At 36.8% G+C, this 18,982-nt stretch overlaps 1 protein-coding gene across 1 annotated transcript in view; it reads right to left on the bottom strand.

The window, feature by feature from the left end:
• Positions 1–18,982, bottom strand: part of Sol1 (CUB domain-containing protein Sol1) — a 320,961-nt gene that overhangs the window by 126,537 nt on the left and 175,442 nt on the right. The window lies entirely within an intron of this gene.

The raw sequence follows: 18,982 nt of genomic DNA, 5'->3' as shown, positions 1-18,982 counted from the left end.
CCATTTTGACCACTTCAAAATATACGTTTTAAGGACTATTTTATTTATAAATAATATGTTATAATAATAAATAAACTAATTTAATTACTAGCAACACCTGACAAACTGCAAATCTGTATTACCCAGCTATTCTTGACATCCGCAATTTATACATATTAATTCTATACGAATCGTGAAAAGCAACTTTTATTAAACTCAAACTAGTAAGTAATATGACAGCAAAAAAGTATTAGGAATCTAAGTTTGACGCTCACAACATTTGTGTTTTAACACAAGCGACTCAATATAAAAATAGGAACCACAAACTTGGATGTTGGGCTGCAGAGAAAATAGCTAAATTCAAAATAGACTACTAAAAAATAGACGAGGCATTGCTGTGTTTGGAATACGTGAAAGAATTGAACACAATAGCGATGTGGTGTAAATTTATATCTGATCTCAGTTCACAGTTTTCTTAAAATAAATAGTACATTTTGTTTGTGACATACACATAGAAAGCAAATAATGTACTTTGAAGATTATGAACAAGAATCAAATGATCTTTAATATTTTTTGGTATATTAAAGAAAATCATATAAAATGTATTTACATCGATTTATTTGTAATATTGGTGTGAAGGAAGTAATCAGAGTACCTAGTACTAAAAAACTGTTTTGGTATTTACTACTTTCATTTACCTTTTTCCTTCAATAAATATTAATTTGAACACTTCTCAAACTACAAAATTTAATGTGTTTCAGAAATGTTTGAAATTATAATTTCGGACGAACGGATTTATTTTCATTGAGGTACAGAATTAGGAAAATATTAGACGTCAGACAAGGCAATATATCTGCGGTAGTATAGATAGAGTAAGGCATAATTTTTGCGGTGGGCAGCGGCTTGGCTCTGCCCCTGGCGTTGCTGAAGTCCATGGGCGATGGTAACCACTCACCAACAGATGGGCCGTATGATCGTCTGCCTACAAGGGCAATAAAAAAAAAAAAAGATACGCAATGGTTGATTGGCATTGAGTTATATTAGAGTCTGATCCATTAAAGCGTATAAAAACTGCGAACCATTTGCTTACATGAAATACGAAACTTATTTTATACATTGATTGTTATTAAACAATTATTACATATTGTGTGTATAGTTACATCGGCTGCCCCACCCTTCAAACCGAAACGCATTACTGCTTCACGGCAGAAATAAGCAGGGCGGTGGTACCTACCCGCGCGGGCTCACAAGAGGTCCTACCACCAGTAATTACGCAAATTATAATTTTGCGGGTTTGATTTTTATTACACGATCTTATTCCTTCACCTTAACCTCTCCTCAACCTTTACGTACCAGGTTCAAGAACCCGCGGTAGGCCCAAGGAACGCTGGTTGGATGTGGTAAAGGCGGATATAGAGGAGAATAACCTTGCTCAGAAGAATTCCGAAGACCGGTAAAGTGGAGGAGTTTAAGTAGGGAAGCAGATCGTGGCACTAGACTGGGAAAACGCTACGAAAGCGAAGAAGAATATAGGCAGATGAATCCTGCTCTTACTAAAAGTTTATCGGAGCTCATTGACGCCGTAACCCACCTGATATCGCACTCTCAATTGTATTGCATGGTGATTGTCTCACAATACAAACCAGAACGCAATATAGATTCAAAAAAAATCTGGCTGCGTTGTTACACTTCTTTTAAAGACGGCTGAACGAGCTTACGCCTCAACTGGTTAAGTGGTAACCAAAACCCATAGATATCACAACTTGCTAACAGCTAGCTAGCTAGAGCTAACACTCACCTTGTGATATCAAGTCCAAATTTTAACTGTATAGTCTAAAAGTTGTCTCAATCCCTCAAACCTTAACGCATGATTTATTTGGTGGCAGAAACACGCAGATACGTGTTCATGCTGACTTTTAACATGACCAGTAATATAATAATTACCTACATGAGCGGATTCACTATACGTTCTTACCGCCAATAATAAAAAAATATTTATTAGTTTCAGTGTAGATACAGCAATTACTTTTTTTTACACAAATCGAATACTTACAGTCGTTTTTATTGCAGGCTCATTGCGATGGTACTTAATGTCATATTTGCTAAGGCTTCCATTCGCTTTCATCTCTAGTAAAGGCAGGATTAAGAGTGACTTAAATAGAACCAATGTCACATTTCAGTTTATAGTAAATTTTGTTTCTTTTTAATATTTGTTATTTACCGAAATAATTGAACAACATATTTGTATTTTTTAATAAATTTAGCCTGGCCAGAGGTTTACGAAAAACTTGAAAAAAAAATGAGGCACTCTAGAACGGCTTCATATTGGTTTTGTTGGTAAGTAAGATTTTTACAGACACAATTAGCTTAAAAGCTTTACAGAAAACGTCTTAGAGATTATCATCAATCTAGCCTTGAGTAGGCACAATTAATCCAACTAAATCTCTTAAAATATTAACAAAACTTTCACTCACTTATAAACTTATGAAGTCTTAGCGAGAAAAAAATATACGAGAATCATTCATCTAAAAGAGATCTTTTAAAAAAGCCCTTAATTTTCTTAAATCCAAATTGCCTTATTAGTCGCGATCATCTAGAGAGTCTTTCAAATTTTTATGACAAGCGAATGAACGAGAATGCTTAGATTTGGATCAGAAAAACATTTTTCACTTAACTTTCTTAAAATAATTTCGAAGCTTTAAGAGAAATCTGTCCTTTTAGGGATTTCATTGCCAAACGATAAATAACGTTCTGTAAGAGTATATACTCTTTTAATGGGTCTTTAAAATATTAACAAAAAATCCAACCGAGTTCTTAATCTGAACTGAAATATCGGTGATGATTATGATGAATGAGTCCGTACGTGTGGGTATCACTATTGTGGCGAAAGACATTCGGTGAAGGGACAGACAACAGTTATAAAATACAATCAAGGTAACAACAATATTAGGTGAACCTTCAGCATATCTTAAATAAAAAAAGAAGTACCCTACTATAATCGCCAAAAGTTGCAACACGAAACAATCGAAATAGACTGATTCGCTTTAACCTTTTACTGGTGGTAGGACCTCTTGAGAGGCCGCGCGCGTAGGTATCACCACCCTGCCTATTTCTCTCGTGAAGCAGTAATGCGTTTGGGTTTGAAGGGCGGGGCAGCCGTTGTAACTATACTGAGACCTTAGAACTTATTTATCTCAAGGTGGGTGGCGCATTTACGTTGTAGATATCTATGGGCTCCAGTAACCACTTAACAACAGGTGGGCTGTGAGCTCGTCCATTCATGTAAGCAATAAAAAAAAACCTATTTACCGAAAACCGTTCTGAAAACATCAAGAGAAAACAAATGGCTTTTGTATTTTAGAATAGTATTTTTGGCTACTTTGTCTTCAATCAGGCAAGAGATACCCAATCACGAGTCTTTTGAAAGTCAAATAGAAACATAAACAATAAAAAGGAAGCTTCGATTCAGTTTTGACTATCGTGTTCTACAATCACCGGATCCAATAAAAGAAAAGAATTTGTGGTACCTATTCCTTTTGAACATTTATTCAGAAGCCCCGGATATTAGCAGTCAGTCACTGGTGATTTACATAAACTGAATGTTATTAATACGGGAAACCGTTTGCGTATTTTGTTGCTATGATAAATGGGAGAGATGTTCCGTTTTAGCGATTCGCTTCGAGAAGGATTTGTGTAATCGCAAAACGACCAAAATTATTCCTCATTTTGATATTGTTATTTTTTTTATTGCTTAGATGGGTGGACGAGCTCACAGCCCACCTGGTGTTTAATGGTTACTGGAGCCCATAGACAACTACAACGTAAATGCGCCACCCACCTTGAGATGTAAGTTCTAAGGTCTCAGTATAGCTACAACGGCTGCCCCACCCTTCAAACTAAAACGCATTACTGCTTCACGGCAGAAATAGGCGAGGTGGTGGTACCTACCTACCCATGCTGACTCACAAGAGATCCTACCACCAGTAATAAAACAAAGTAGTTGTCTTTCAATCACAATTAATATTATGTTTGAATTAAAAGAAATGTTAATTCTTTTTAAATAAATTACTAATGAATTAGTGCCACGTTTCAATATAATTTTAATTACACCACTTTTTTTAAATTACATGCGCACCTTGTTTGCCTTTTTCTAAAGTATCAACAAGAACTTTAAGTACATTTTATTTTGTAGATTCAATCGAATTCAAGCCAATCGAATCCAATGTACGATGCGTGGTTGTAATTAGTACGTGTACGCGCACCCACTAACGTTTATTTCTAAAGTAAGCTACCCTTATTTGTTCGAGAAGGCGATGAAAGACACAGTTTGGATTCTACAAAACATTCTTAATAACACGATTACGATGCAAAGAAAAGCTTTTGCGTCAAAGGGTTGCACGCCCAAAAGCGAAAGTCACGATTTATTTCACACATAGAATATTTGATAAGTACCTACAGTCAGTAAGTACAGTCGGCCGCCCAAATCCATTTCTCGGGAGACCGGCCGGCTTTCGAGACCGTTACGGTAAACATTTGACATATTTGTCACCCGCGAAGCACAGTACAATAAGTTTTCAACAGGAATCAGTCAACCCTCCAAAATGTCCCCCGTGTGAGCCACGGACATTATTCACAACTAGGGCTGTCATAGTCGGAGAAGTAAAATGTTTTGAGGTACTTTATCATTTTGATATGTGGTATTTTGAAAGAACAAATTGATTTTCACACTAAGACACCCATTTTATATAGTATTTATATATATATATTTAGGATGGAAGCAATTATTATCATGCAAATTCAATGTTGGTAAATTTATTTAATAATTTATTTAAAAACTAGCTTAACATTATAATACCATTTTATGACTTGTCTCTTTATCTACGCAAAGCTAAACCCCTTTTTAAAAATTAAAGCTCATTTAGAAATAATGAAAATGAAAGGCATCGTTCAAGTGAATTATAGATTCTCTATGTTCACACTAAGAATAAATGAAGTAGCACAACTTCTCTTTGACGTGAATTTTTTAGCAAGGGCATAAATTTCTAGACTTATTATATGCGCTGGTGGCGATATGAATTGAGAATGAGTCGTCAATTGAAAATGATCTTGTGACGTCGAAATTTGGTCTCGTTCAAAGGAAAGCGTTAGTAAAATGAATCATCTTAATTTATTTTTAAAATTGAAAAGAGATGCCTTAATAGCCTTGAAACAGAATAAAAAAAAAACTGAATAATAGAGCTAAAATAAAACAAACATTTTTAAGCGTCGTCAAGCATTAACAAATAAAATCGAATATAGCTTATAAACTAGTTTAGTGTTTACGATTTGAGATTAAATTAGTTTCAAATTTTATTTGGAACGCCTACTTACTGCTGATAGAATTATTATTTTCATTGGATTGGTGAACCATGTCACGGCCCATAAACTAATTGCTATAAATTATTGTTCGCCTAGTGGTTGAAATTTAGCGGTGCGGTTCGCATTGCCGTCGTCACTGTTGTCACCAGACGTACTCTGAAAGAGCAAGCCGGTCAGCGGCGTATCGCGTTCCGACCCGGCAGGCTGGTTCTCGGTTTTATTTTATTTTATTTTTATTGCCCGTGTAGGTAGGCAAACATACGGCCCGCCTGATGGTAAGTGGTTACCTTCGCCCATGGACTTCAGCAATGCCAGGGGCAGAGCCCAGCCGCTGCCTACCGATTATGATTATGCCTACTGGTATGCCAGATCAACACCATAGCCTAACGGGCCACCGTATCGCGGAGATTGCCGTCGTTGGTCGTTGACGATCACCTCCACGACGCATCGGTCTGCCATCCTCGGAATAGCATTGCGAGTCTAGTTATAGCGTTGACCGCGGGAATACCCCTACTCTGCCCGGGTTCTGACGTCGGGTGAGAGAGTGCAAGGGGTATCATTTTGCGCGTAGGGCCCTAATCATATCTTTGGGCCCGCAGTCCGTTCCAACATCTGCGGACCGACAACCCCACACGCCCACAGGGCGCGGAAACCTCACGTCTGAGGTTCGGCCCCCAGCTCGAAAAAAAAGCAATTGAAATTTACCCATAGCCACTGTCACCTCAAGAATTCTATTTTATATTCATTTGATGTATTACCATTACTCTTTTGTTTTGTTAATTACATTTTTTTAATTGAACTTGTAAAGACTGAAAAAAACGCTCCCAAGCAAATTTTTACTCGTAACATTTTAATCAAGCAAAAAAATATCGATTGAGAAAGAAAGGTACAACAAGGTACTATTTTCTCATTTTCTATTTATATACATAGCATAGCTTTTTGGTTGAAAAATTGTATAAATTAAAACAAAAAGTAAGAATTCTCCATATTTCATGTCTTCAAACTCGAGGCTAAAGTCACTGTAAATTTGTAATAACCAGTACATTCAGATCCAGTATCCATACTTAATTTTTTTAATCACACGTCAACTTACTTTGGTAAATTGAGTAAATTTTTCTTTTCAATCTCAGGAAATTAATTGCTTGTAAACATTTCTCTGGTCGAGTCACTAGTTAGTTTACCCGGGTGTAGTGTCCCTGGAGAAAACCGTAAATACTTTCTAGGAAAATGAACTCAGATTTTCTTGGACGTTTTTTCGTGTCAAACTCAATGCCTAAAAGCATCCGACTACGTAAAAATATCCCAGAAGTATTTTAAATTATAAAAGTGGAAAGGTAAGTAAAAAACAGTGTCATTTTTGTTTTATCAATATTCCTAAACAATATCTCGAGGGCTTGAGATCGTAATGCCGCTTATGAATACTAAATAAGACGGGAGCTGGAAATAGCCTGTCGTGAGGTAAAATTTACTATAAAAAAGACAAAAAACAGTCTTGCATTCCCCAACACTTCAACCAGCTTTGGGTTTGTTTATTCAAGACAGATGAGCTTATATCGCAAGCGGTAAATGTCACTCGCGACCTTTGACTGAATCGGTGATGTAGTAGTAAGTAGCTTTGACCGTTGCATTGAGGGTCGTAGGTTAGATTCCCACATCAGGCAAACATTTTATGATGAACAAGTTTGTTTGCTCTTTGTCTGGATGTGCATGATCTATATATGCATATATAGGTATATAACCATATATAAGTTTGAGTCTCTAGTACCCACCAGTCTTGATACTGGTGGTAGAACCTATTGTGAGTCCGCACGGGTAGGTACGATCAGCCTGCCTATTTCTGCCGTGAAGCAGTAATGCGTTTCGGTTTGAAGGGTAGGGCAGCCGTTGTAACTATACTTGAGATCTTAGATCTTATATCTCAAGGTGGGTGGCGCATTTACGTCGTAAATGTCTATGGGCCTCGGTAACCACTTAACACCAGGTGGGCTGTGAGCTCGTCCACCCATCTAAACAATAAAAAAAAGAAGATATGTGAAGGATATAAAATTGGTACCAATGAAGCAAGTAAGGTAGTCGATATTAAACAACGGATATTTAGCATCTGTTCACGTTAGATATAAAATGTTTTCTTCCTCTTTGCTTAGAGAGTAGAAGGAGAATGGTTTTGGAAAACATCTGTCAATTAAATTTAGTGGATGATTTCTGTAGTGTTGTCAATCACTGTACTGTACAATGAATACATTTGAAAATGTCACCGTGCTGTTTTTATTAACCCGTAATGTTGAAAACTTCTTCGAAATTTAATAACACGTGACACCTTACTGAAGTGCTAGTTTGGTTTTTATAACAATTAATAAAGTAATTCAAGCCCATGAAATAATCTGAAATACACTTATAAATTTCTTTCTTCTTCTCCTTCTTCCTAGCGCTTTCCCGGTCTAGTGCCAGGGTCTACTTTCCTACTTAAACTCCTCCACTTTGCTAGGTCTTCGGCATCCTTCTAGGTGAGGTTATTCTTCTCCATATCCGCCTGTACCTTTACTTTTCAATTTCTTTAATTGAATTATATTGAATTTTGTGAAAGATATAGGAAGGAAAAGCATCTAAAGAAACCGATATCCGCTAAGATGATGAATGTTTCAGTAACAATTTATCCATAGGATTCATCCAAATGTTCAACATAATTGTATTACCTAAAAATATAAATGATTTGGCTTAGCACCTTGTTCTATGTAAAAACCATTTTATTACTTAATATTTATTATTATTTGAACATAAGATGCTTGCAACTAAATGCTCTTAAGTACTAGTTCACTCTTTGGAGATTAAGCTCGGTTCATTATTATTTAGGTACTAATATTATTCAAACAATTCTATTTGTTGTACCACACACTATAAATACACTTTATATGCTTGGCAAAATGCTCCAAGGGGAGTAATTATTCAAATGACCACCATTATCTCCATTTTATTACTAAAACACTCGCCGATGCCGAGTTCATGCTCATTTCCTAAAACCAAGCTTTTTCTAGAATGTCTATGGCACGTTCTTATTCAGAAGTCTTTAGTGCTAGTTTGCTGTGGTCCTTGAATCCTCCTCGAGCAATCCTACCCACCTTAGACAGGTTCATATTCATTGGCACTAAAACATTCTGATTAAGCGTTAGCTACATTCAAACCCAAAACTCACTCATTTGTTATAGATAAAATGGATAAGGTAGTACAATTATCGATACCATCAAAAGGACAAGTGGCGAACTTTTTATATTGTGTATGAACATACCCCAGTGGCCTATGGATGAAATGAGCTCATCAACTGAACTTCTCTCGTTACCAACAATTTATTGCTGTTGACATACTGACACAGGCTAAAAGCTTCGCTCCGTAGCCACTGGAAATATAATAGCTTTTTCTTTTGTTATCCCGACGTTTGTAATTGTGTTTGATTATTGTTCTAGTTCTGTCTGACTAATGGTTGTCGAACATAGTTTGGCATACCCACGATGCGAATTATCAAATTACAGGGACCTTGAAGTACATAAGCTTAAATTAACATTACTGTTTTCAAACCGTTTCAACATCGTGTAATAAAAATCAAACCCGCAAAATTATAATTTGCGTAATTACTGGTGGTAGGACCTCTTGTGAGTCCGCGCGGATAGGTACCACCACCCTGCCTATTTCTGCCGTGAAGCAGTAATGCGTTTCGGTTTGAAGGGTGGGGCAGCCGTTGTAACTATACTGAGACCCTTAGAACTTATATCTCAAGGTGGGTGGCGCATTTACGTCGTAGATGTCTATGGGCTCCAGTAACTACTTAGCACCAGGTGGGCTGTGAGCTCGTCCAACCATCTAAGCAACAAAAAAAAAATTATACCAAAATACTATGATATATGTTTTTAGAAAATTGTACTTAGAGAATAAAAAAGATCAAATGGAACATTGCAAATGTTCTAAATTTTATCCTTAATGTTAACAAAATTTTAAGCTGTTCGCTAATACTTGTTAGTTACTTAAAATCAATCGAAACCGGTTAACGTTGGCAAGATTCCGAAACTTTGTCTTACTGTAGATTTAAAGACATCCCCGCTTACTCTCAGACTCACAAAGGAAGCGGTTGCTAAGTTCTGCCTCCAAAGCAGTTAGGGTATTCGAAGAAATTCAGCAAGACCCCTGAGACTCCGTGAACTAGTTCAATTCAGTGATAAAATAAACTGTTATACGAATCAAAGTTTTAAAAGTAAAATTGAAAAAATTAACAACTGGTTTAGAATTGAGGGCACAAATTCCTACGCGAAATCTATTTGCTGTCAAAGGTATCCTGTCTACTATGGAGCCATAGTAATATCCCAATAGAAGCATTAAATCCGTTAGTTCTATGCGCTCTGATGAACACATTCTCAAAATAATATCGCACTAAAGCTTGACCAGAAAAATAATCATTAATTAAAACGGGGCATCCCGATTAATGAACTGCGAATAGTGTAGAAAGCGGGGAAAGAACAAAGATTAAATTCGTGCATTGGGATTACTAAAATAGAGTAATCGCCGTCTCTGGTTGTCGAGTCAGGAGAAATTGCGCCCACGAGAGCGGCCGCCTCAAACAGTTCTACATTAAGCCTTTGTTGTGTTGTTATAAAATAGGAAGGAGGAGAATTATTTGGGCTGAGGTAAATTGTTCTACGCTTGTTTTACGTTGATCACTATACTTATACAGTTTTTATTTGTTCGCGTTATCAATATAGACAGTGGTCATAATGCTACATCTGCTTGTGTAACGTAATTCATTGCTATTTAACACAAATCGCGAATAACTAATAAAAACACAAATCAAGGGTACAAAAAAATACATTAGGGATCTTGCTTACTGTAACACAGTATTCCAAGACGGGGTCAATATAAATATATTCAATAATATCAAATGATAGAGATATTCGATATAGCTATTTTTTTCTGAGAAATTGTAAACATTTTGATATTGATAAACATAAATTGGAGACAATTCTGTTTCGAACTTGTAATCTTTCGGACAAGCAGCCCATTCTATATGCCCGTTGAGGCAGAAACACGTAGACACAAAAAACAAAAAGGACTTATTTTCATTTAATCACTTATCTATATTTATCTTCATTTATCACTTCATTTTTTATTACTTATGGTAGGGAATGTTGTAAAACAGCACAACTAGGTACAACCTTTCCACCTATTTTTGCCGCGAAGTAGTCGTGCATTCTGGTTTGAATGACTTGGCCAGCTATTGCACCTTAGAATTCAAGTTTAAGCTGTCTCAAGATGGGAGGCGGCATTCACATTGTGATGTCCATATACTCCGGTAACCATCAATAGCAGGTGGGCCGTGAGCTCGTTCAATCATGTACGCGATAAAAAAATAAAGAAAAAATAAAAATACAAGATTTGTCCGCCTTTTTATTCGTCAAGAGTGACTATTTTCGCCTAGACCATTAAAAGTTTTTTTGAGTTGGATAACGATCTTTACATCAAATTCAGAGCCGAAAATCAGTTAAAATGAGTCGGAATTCTCGCGCGCCGTTGAATTGGAGAGCCATGTTTAACTTCGCTTGAAGTCTCAGGTAAACTTTGTAGCAGAAATAGTCGGGTGTGCTGTTGCTACGAGTGTGTGTGTGTGTGTGTGGCGAAGCACGGACAACTGTGGCGCTTAACTGCGACATATATCTTTGAAATAGCACTAAATAAGGTCCACGAATTGCAGGTCACAGGAAGTTCAGTGCTTACGTTCACAGATGTCAATTCAATTTATATTTCTTGTGTTTATTAATTAAAAAAATATGAAGAAGGAAATTGAAACTTAGTTGATTTTAGATTAGGTAACGGTCTCACGTATATCCCTCAAAATTTCTTCCAGATACAATTTTTTTTAAGAAATAACCCACCTCTCGTTTCGAAAATGTGATACACAGCAGTTCCATGGAACTGTTATCATGCAGCGCCCTAGATTCTGGTAAAGGTTCGTGTGGCCCGCATCCTCGGGTTGCCCTGAAACCTTAATCGCGGTTTTCATTTTTTTATTGCTTAGATCGGTGGACGAGCTCACAGCCCACCTGGTGTTAAGTGGTTACTGGAGCTCATAGACATCTACAACGTAGACGCATCACCCACCTTGAGATACAAGTTCTAAAGTCTCAGTATAGTTACAACGGCTGCCGCACCCTTCAAACCGAAACGCATTACTGCTTCACGGCAGAAATAGGCAGGGCGGTGGTACCTATCCGCGCGGACTCACAAGGGGTCCTACCACCAGTAAAAGCTAGTACGCCTAGTATAAGTGTTGAAGTCGAGCGAAAGCCCTTCTCAGGTTCCGGCTCGGCGACAACGGATCGGTAGAGGGATGAGTTCTCCCTCTCTCATTTCGTTGCCTTCTTCTTGATTTTTAGCTTGATTATTATCTTAACTTCGGAAAGTTACGTTCTTCTGGATGTTTCATCAAAAATATAAGTCAATATAATGTAATGTATTGTTCAATAATTCATCGGAGCGGCAACATCGACATTGAAATTCACGGAAAAGTCAGCAAATATTGATGTTCGATTTCCCCTATTCAACCTTTTGCATAATTGGAGCGAGTAATCCATCTCCGCCAATACATATCGTTCCAATATTAGGGCCATGAAATAAAACATTGACTCGCATACGGAGCGATATTTGCTTTAGAACGAAGGAGTATTCAAATATTGGTTTTTGCAGCTTTCATTAGAACGAAACATTAGATATTGTGTATCAGATTTGAGAAAACCGAATACTTATAAAGACACTGAAACTAGTTCAGTAGATACTAGAAAACTATATTTATGTGCATGTTATTTTTAGGGAAAACCATCATTTTCCCTGTCATATTCTGTGAAATGTAGTAATGACGAAATTCGACTATAAATAAATCAAAGTATCTACTACCACCACTATTTAATTAAATCAAATAGTGGTGGTAGGACCTCTTGAGTTTACTGGTGGTAGGACCTCTTGAGTCCGCGCGGGTAGGTCCCACCGCCCTGCCTATTTCTACCGTGAAGCAGTAATGCGTTTCGGTCTGAAGGGTAAGGCAGCCGTTGTAACTATACTGAGATCTTAGAACTTATATCTCAAGGTGGGTGGCGCATTTACGTTGTAGATGTCTATGGGCTCCAATAACCACTTAACACCAGGTGGGCTGTGAAGTCGTCCACCCATATAAGCAATAAAAAATAAATTTAAAAAAAGCTGCAAAAAATTTAAAATTGTCTATGCACTATTGTCAGGGCGTATTGTAAACACAAACGGGTGTTTACCACCACTCTGCCTATTTCTGTAGCGAAACAGTCATGCGTTACACTTTGATAGTGGTTTAGTTGTAAAATTGTCAATACAAGTACAATTGTCGTTCTTATTTCACAACGTGCGTTATTCCAGTAACCACTTAACACCAGGTGGGCTGTGAGCTCGTCCACCCATCTAAGCAATAAAAAATATAGTTAAAAATATATGGGATTAATATCAATTATTATAAATTAATTAAATAGAATTTTAAAATCGACACTTTTAGATTATCATTTGCCTTTTTCTCGTGTTTGTAACGGATGATACTGTTTCATTATTTTTTAATTAAACCGAAACTAACTTATGCACTCAATACGCCACAAAAGCTCGTTAACATATCAAAATCGCCTGTACCGTAATGTTCAATTGAAATAGAAATTATACGCAGCTGTCGCGACCTGAATGTGTGACCTGAATCGGTTAAGTGATGTATGCTATGTACGTATTAAAATCGAGTCTATTAAAGAGCATTCAACAAGATTATTGAACTAGGATTACTCTATAATATTAGTTTTCTGCAAGAGTTCTCTGAGGAATTGTTCGAGATGATACCATCGTCTCGTCTTTACCATCGCACCGCCCGCCATTGGAGTAGAATTCATCCATACTACCTGGAGCCACTATTCACAGTGCGTTTCCAGACATCTTTTTTGCTACGTACCATCCGGTTTTGGGATGAGCTCCCCTCCACGGTGTTTCCCGAGCGCTTTGACATATCCTTCATCAAACGTGGCTTGTGGAGAGTATTAAACAGTAGGCAGCGGCTTGGCTCTGCACCTGGCATTGCAGACGTCCATGATCGACGATAACCACTCACCACAGGTGGGCCGTATGCTCAGCTGCATACACGGGCAATAAAAAAAAGGTTAAAGAGGAAAGAGTTTTATAGTAAAACGCTCCTCCTCCTTGCGACGTATTCCTCAATGCTGAGGGCTCTGAAAACCCTTCTGTATCACTTTCTAGCAGAGTACAATTAAAATTATTTTCATTGTACAGCAGAATATTAATTTCAGGTGAAACAATAAGTACTCTTAGTCGAATTAACATGAACATGTACCTAGTTGGGAGCATTTTAACTACAAGTCATTTAGTTAGAAATTAGATCTTTAGATGCGACAATAAAAAAAACAGTGGCTTGGAAGCTAACCAATGTAATGAATACATTGATTAATTAACACACGCGAACGTTATAACAATAAGGGCACGCGCAATACGTTGTAATGTAAATCGAATACAATCCTTTGTGAACGATAATGAGTCTTCGTCTTGAAACTGAATGCGACCGCTTTAAGCAGACCTCCTCGCGTCTTACATTATGCATTACATTTGTAAAGCGAATTGATACTTGTACGAATTTAGAGGTTCTAACTGAAATGGCTAGTCAAAATAACAGCAGTCGACATAGACCTCTAAGCGGTAGTTAATGGGTCAATTATGTGAAACGACACGAGGGAATGTTTGAGAATACTTGAACAATCCTAATAAGTGAGTTAGCTTCTTTAGGTTTTCAGTGACGAATTTCTAACAAAGATGATGAAGCAATTGTATATGTACATATGTGTGTATGTAAGCAATGTATTTGTTTTATAATAGAAATATAAATAAATGGTCGTGAGTCATTAAGCTCAGTATAAATCTGACTGACTACACATACTTCACGAAAATCTACAATTAGCCACCGACCTGTTTATGCCACAAAACTGTCATGTATTTTAGATACAAATCTTAATAAATCACAAGACATTTATGAGAAATGGTTTCTTCGGTCCCTGGACTCTGTTTAACACATTTAATTATCAAAATAAACGAAGTAACAATTTAGTTGAATGCACTTATTTTATGCTCAATACCGAAAATAGTTCGGACTAAATAAATTAATTAATCTATACTAATGTATAAATCTACAGTGGTTTTTACGAATGTTCCGTTATAACTACTGAACCATGCATCCGATTGACTTGAAACTTGGTATCCATTTAGAAAATACATGTACTTAATAGATAGGCTAATATTTATATGAGTGTTGGACTCCCTAATAATAATGACAATAAATAATAATGTTAACTTTAAATGCCCAGCGAAGCGGGCAAGTAAAAATAAGAGAAATTTTAGCCAAAGGAATTGAGACTTTTTGTTAATGGTAGTAGAGAAATAAAACCCTTATCAAAGCATCATCTACGGGAATTTGCTCAAGAACAGATAGATCTCCCTAGGTTAGACTACAGTTGGGTAGAAAAATGTGCGTGAGGGATAAACCAAGAGTACATTACAGTCAGATCGGGCACCGTTCTGAAAGTGAGGCCGATTCTCCTCGTCACCAATTCTGAATTCCAAAATCAGTGCGCCTTACCAGTCAAGATATATGGGTCCAAGTAAAGGACTAACTTTTAAAAAAAAAAGGCTAATAAGACACTTCAAGGTGACTCAGTGAGCTTTAGAGCGAGTATGCTTAGGTTTCTCCTAAGGACGAAATCCGAAATAAGGTTATGAGACAGAACTAAAATCACCGAGGTAGCTTATAAAATTAATGCATTGGGCTGGCCACGTGAACTGCCATATTCAGTAGCGTCTATATCCACCAAAGGTCGAGTGTGAGCTGTCGACGGTGATGATGATATTCAACTTTATGACCAAGCAGTGGCATTCACGTTGTTAATCTAAAGGCTCCTGTAATCACTTCATATTAGGTTAGTCTTGAGGTCGTCTATTCAACCGGCGCAATAAAAATTGAGCGTGAGTTCATCGGCTTGCGAGAGTAATAAATTTTTCTGATAAACTTTCAGTGTGATCGTATACTACTGCGTAACAAAAGAATTTTAATGTCATAAAATATGTATCGTCACTCAACATTTTCTGTGAGGTATTAAGTAGGTACTCGAAGATATATTACTATTTTAAATCATATTAATTTATTAGCAATAAAGAACTTGGCCTATAGAAGAAAACTTTTATGCTTGAGTATTATCTTGGTGAATTTGGCATACTTAGGTATTAGTGACATAGTTATGTTTTTAATTTTTTTAATGAAATGCGTATCTATACTAATATTATAAAGAGGAAAGATTTGTTTGTTTGTTTGTATTGAATAGGCTCCGAAACTACTGAACCGATTTGAAAAATTCTTTCACTGTTTGGAAGCTACACTATTCCCGAGTGACATAGGCTATAATCTTTTTTGAAAAAAATAATAATTTGGGATCCTTACTAAAACTCTAATAATGCAACCCAAGGTGTAAAAAAAATACCTAAAATATTATTTACATAGCGTGCCCTGTGAAAACTATTGATGATAGAATAAAATAATGTACTACGATTTTGTAGAACACATTATTATTTACAAAAAGTGTCACGATAGTATCTATTTAACTATTATAGTTATACTGCAATAAGCGTTCTTTTATTTTAATAAATAAAACAACGTCGAATATCGTTGAAATTTTTGTTAAAGACCCGAGCGGAGCCGGAGCGAGCCGCCAGTTACTTATATTACAACTTTAAATCATATTAATTTATTAAAAATAAAGAACTTGGCTTATACGAGGAAACTTTTATGCTTCAGTATTATCTAGGTGGATTTGGCATACTTAGGTACTAGTAACAAAGTTATGTTTTTAAGCCGATCAAGCAACGCGGTTATGCCACTTGTTCTAATCCCACATGTAGATATCAATTTTTTTTAACGAAATGCGTATTTAGAATAATCTCAGGAATGCCTTCGGGAATGAAAGGAGCACTACTTATCGATTTAGTATTACTTATATGTATTTATTTTATGTATTTCATTATATATGTACGTGTATGTATACGTTTATGTTATTTATGTGTGTAATTGTGTACGTATATAGTCTGATATATTATGTATTAGTGTTTTTATTTATTATTGTTACTATTATTGTGGACTGTATCAATAAGTTAATCGATTAGATTGTACTTTTCTACGCACCTAGGTAAAGCTCACCCTCTTTAAAAACGGTTAGCTGGTAGATAACTCAATTGTTGAGTTAAGCTCGCCATTTTATAACTTTTCGCAATTATTATATTTTATTAACTGTGTGTACAATAAAGAATAAAGAAGAAGGACTTCCGTGATGGAAAAATAAGCGCGTGGGTGTAAAATCGAATTCGAAAAAAGATTAATTTTCGTCAATACTGGTGTTGTGAGCCCTCCCGGGAGGTACCGCCGCCTACCTTATTTCTGATACGAAGCAGAAATTCGTTCTCGTATAAACACGATAACACTATAACACAGCTGAGAGCGAAAGTCTCTTGATGGGTAATGGCATTCACGTTGTGATATATGTATGTGTATGGGCCCCAAAAACTGCATATCACCAGGTGAACCGTGAGCTCGATTTTTTGTTCAAGCATTAAAAAGCAAGCATTCAAATGTATAAGAAATAAAATGTATAAAACATGTATGCTAAGAAACTTTTAAGATATTGCATAGCTTTTATCGCGGGCTTTAAGCGCGGAGACCGTATCAAGAAACTTCGTACTGAAAATAAAACCTAACACCCCGCACTCCGCCTACCATATAGCTCGCGTTCAACACATTCACACGTTGCGCTTGTGTAGTGTTTGTGAATAAGCGCGCGGCGTGACATCGCACTGCATGCGCCTCATGAAAAGTCTGCCCATCTCTCTCTCGCGCGGTGTAGCTTATGAGCGTGAAGGGGACGGTTAATGTTTTGCTTTTGTTAATGTTATAAACATTGTACAGCGTGGTACACAATATAGCGTGGTCTTATTTTATTATTGCTTTAATATTCAATTATTCTCATTTATTCTCCAAGCTGAAGTCAGTAAGGCTATCGATACCCAAAAGAGTGAGAAAGCACCCGGGCCTGACGGCATAAGCAATGAAATCTTAAGAAATAGCAAAGAGATACTGCTACCTGTCCTCACAGATATATTCAATGATATAATGAATACTGAAACCATCCCCCAGCAATGGACCGAGTCTCTCATCAGCCTACTGTATAAGAAAGGTGATAAATATGACATAGGAAATTATCGCCCTATAAGTCTTATGTCCAATGTATATAAGATTTTTGCTAAGATCATCTTAAAACGGATCGAAAGAACCCTAGACGAAAACCAACCTATAGAGCAAGCAGGATTCCGCAAAGATTACTCAGTGATTGACCACAAATTTTGCGTCAAATTTTGGAGAAATACAACGAGTACCAACTCACATACTACATCGCATTCATCGATTATAGTAAAGCATTCGATTCTCTACATCATGACAAAATATGGGAGGCGTTATTAGAACAAGGAATTGAGCACAAGTACATTCGATTGATAAGAAATATATATAGCTGCAGCAGAGCAAGACTCCAACTAGAAAAGAAAAGTACTCCTTTCAGAGTAGAAAAAGGCGTAAGGCAGGGAGACCCTCTATCTCCGAAATTATTCTCCGCAGTATTAGAATCAATCTTGGAATTAATATAGACGGCCAACTGTTATCACACTTAAGATTTGCTGATGACATAGTGTTAATGGCCAAAACAGCAGAAGAGTTAACCAGAATGATAAAAGAACTTGCGAAAGAAAGTGAGAGAGTAGGGCTGGCAATGAATCCGGAAAAAACTAGGGTGATGACAAACGGGTACAAACATACTATAGATCTAGGAAACACTGAAATCAACTATACAGACGAGTACGTATATCTAGGGCAGCTCATAACTCAAAAAGATCCTATGCAGAAGGAAGTGGACAGAAGAATTACAAATGGCTGGAAGACATACTGGAGTCTAAGAGAGGCTATGAAAGATAAAAAGCTCCATATAAACCTAAAAAGCAAACTTTTTAACACCTGCGTACTACCTGTCCTTACATACGGGTGTCAGTCATGGTCCTTAAATCAGGTCACCTCAAACAAACTAGCAACTTGCCAGTATGCAATGGAAAGGAGTATGCTAAACATTAAAAAGTCCGACAGAGTAAAAAAAACCGTAATTAGAATCAAAACAAAAACTACCGATATAATAAGCAAAATCAAAAGACTCAAATGGCGATGGGCTGGTCACCTGGTAAGAGGACACGACAAATGGAGCAAAAGGGTGACATGGTGGTACCCAAGGGAAGGCAAAAGAAAAAGAGGCCGACCACAGAAAAGGTGGGACGATGACGTTAGACAAGTGGCAGGAGTCACATGGAACAGAGTGGCTCAAGAAAGAAAGGAATGGAAAAGGTTGGAGGAGGCCTTTGCCGACTGGCAAACAGATCTAGGAAAGATAACCAAACAACAAATATTAGTTTAAATTTATTCATATCTATTAAGTTTTAGTTTTTAATGCTAGATTTTACATAA

This window comes from Bombyx mandarina, chromosome 06 (assembly GCF_030267445.1).
Source record: "Bombyx mandarina strain Sakado chromosome 06, ASM3026744v2".
Taxonomy (NCBI): domain Eukaryota; kingdom Metazoa; phylum Arthropoda; class Insecta; order Lepidoptera; family Bombycidae; genus Bombyx; species Bombyx mandarina.
Note: the sequence above shows the minus strand (reverse complement) of the source record. Positions and strands in the feature narration are given on the sequence as shown.